Source organism: Hyla sarda, unplaced genomic scaffold (genome assembly GCF_029499605.1).
Source record: "Hyla sarda isolate aHylSar1 unplaced genomic scaffold, aHylSar1.hap1 scaffold_864, whole genome shotgun sequence".
NCBI classification, from domain to species: domain Eukaryota; kingdom Metazoa; phylum Chordata; class Amphibia; order Anura; family Hylidae; genus Hyla; species Hyla sarda.
In genome coordinates this window covers 69,699-71,698 of record NW_026610892.1, presented here as the reverse complement: position 1 = coordinate 71,698, position 2,000 = coordinate 69,699, and the positions used below count along the sequence as shown (strand labels likewise).

The 2,000-nt window shown below is 46.3% G+C and overlaps 1 non-coding gene across 1 annotated transcript; it reads left to right on the top strand.

Moving 5' to 3' along the window:
- Positions 1-1,324: 1,324 nt before the first annotated feature.
- On the top strand, positions 1,325-1,515 carry LOC130348051 (U2 spliceosomal RNA). The gene has a single exon (XR_008885848.1). It is a non-coding gene; the product is annotated as a U2 spliceosomal RNA (small nuclear RNA).
- Positions 1,516-2,000: the final 485 nt, after the last annotated feature.

Sequence of the window (2,000 nt, the reverse complement as noted above, 5' to 3'; positions counted from 1 at the left end):
ATGGACTGACATTCTGGCCTACTTTCAGCCGATGCGACTTGTCTGTCGCTGAACAGTCGCTTTTTATGTATTCAGCACCTATGTATAATGTTGTAAAAATGCTCTAGAAGCTAAAGTCGCAGAAATGTCACACATATTTGGCCTGCAACTTTCTGTGCGACAAATTCAGACAGGAAAAATCAGTATAAATCCTTAGAAAATTATCCCCCAGTGTCTTCATCTGCTGGCGGTATTGAATAAGCATTGCTGCACTGATGGGGTATGCATTAGACGAAAAAAAAGAAGAAAAAGAAGAATAATACGCCCAGAAAAGAGGCGAAAAGGAGAAAAACGTAAAAAAACGTGAAAAAAAAGTAAGAGGAAGAGAAGGGAAAAAAAGGTGGAAATGGGTTTAAAAGTGATTTCGGCGGAGAAATATATATATATATATATATATATATATATATATATACGCGCACACACACACATATATATAAACGTATTCTCCGTTGAGATATTGCAGCCGCTGCTGTGTCCAGGCCCAGGAGCCTTAGCACTGTGCTGTGATGTCACTCAATACCACTGACATCACTAGGTGTAAACAACATCTCTCCTTTGCTGTGTATGTGACTATGGAGCTGTTTGGTGATCTCGTCTATTATGGCCTTCATAGAAGCAACAGGAGATTGTTGCATCCATCTAGAACCCTCAGAACTACAGTGCTATGATGTCACTCACTTCCACAGGCCTTGCAGACTGTAAACAACAACAACCCAGCTTTGTTGTGTATGTAACCATAGGGATTTGTGATGTCACCTAGAACCTTCACAGCAGCGACAGCTTTATGAGGAGCATCAGCACTGCTCTGCCTGAGCAGAACCATCACCGCCATAGGTTGTCAAATAACCCGGGTTTAACCCACACAGGTAAGTCCAATGGGGTGCAGGCATGTCCTCTATGCTTACAGCTTCCCGTGGGTGTTGGTTTGATACCGTTTGGGGACAGCCAAGGAGGCATCTGCAGGCAACAAAGGTAGGTGTGTGCTTGTGTGTGTGTTTCCTATGCAGATCCTAAGCCCAGTGTCACATGCAAGTAGGAGGAGTAAGAAGGGTTCCTGGCAAATCCGGGTTATGGATTGCATTTAAAAAGGCCCCGTGGGAGTGCAATGGGCCCCTGTCTTGCTGCTTAGCAATAATGGTATGGGTTTAGGTTCTGCTGTGTGTACTGGTGGTTGACTGCCCCCCAGCCCAGAGTGTGCATGGAAAATTGTCTGGCAGCCTCCCTGACAGCAAGCAGTGATAGTGCCCATGAAGGGCACCTTGTTGGGCCCGCCCCTTTCACGGTTATCGCTTCTCGGCCTTTTGGCTAAGATCAAGTGTAGTATCTGTTCTTATCAGTTTAATATCTGATACGTCCCCTATCTGGGGACCATATATTAAATGGATTTTTGAGAACGGGGGCCGATTTCGAAGCTTGCTTCCGTCGCCCTATGCATTGACCCGATATGGCAGTATCTTCGGGTACAGTGCACCACCCCCTTACAGGGTTAAAAAGAAAGATTCCTACTTTCATTGCTACCTGCTTGCTGGCTAGCCAGCTAGCCAGCCCTGTGGGCCTTGCTGCTGCTGCAGCCAAAAAACAAAAGGTGGTGCTGCTGCTGCTTCTGCTGCTTCTGCTTCTGCTTGTGTCTGGCCGCTGTTGGAGCGTCCAGGCACAGGACTTCTGCTGCTGCTGACTAAATGGCCTCCTTAATTGGATCATTTGAGTAGCCAGCACACCTGTGCAGGTAGGGCATGACATGATAGGCAGCTGCCTTGATAGCGGGTGGGTGCTGAATGTTCCTAATTGACAAAATAAGATTAATGCTTATGAAGAAATATAAAATCTCATCCCTTCCCCAATATCGCGCCACACCCCTACCCCTTAATTCCCTGGTTGAACTTGATGGACATATGTCTTTTTTCGACCGTACTAACTATGTAACTATGTAACATAACATGGGGGGGGGGGGGTCTCCTGGC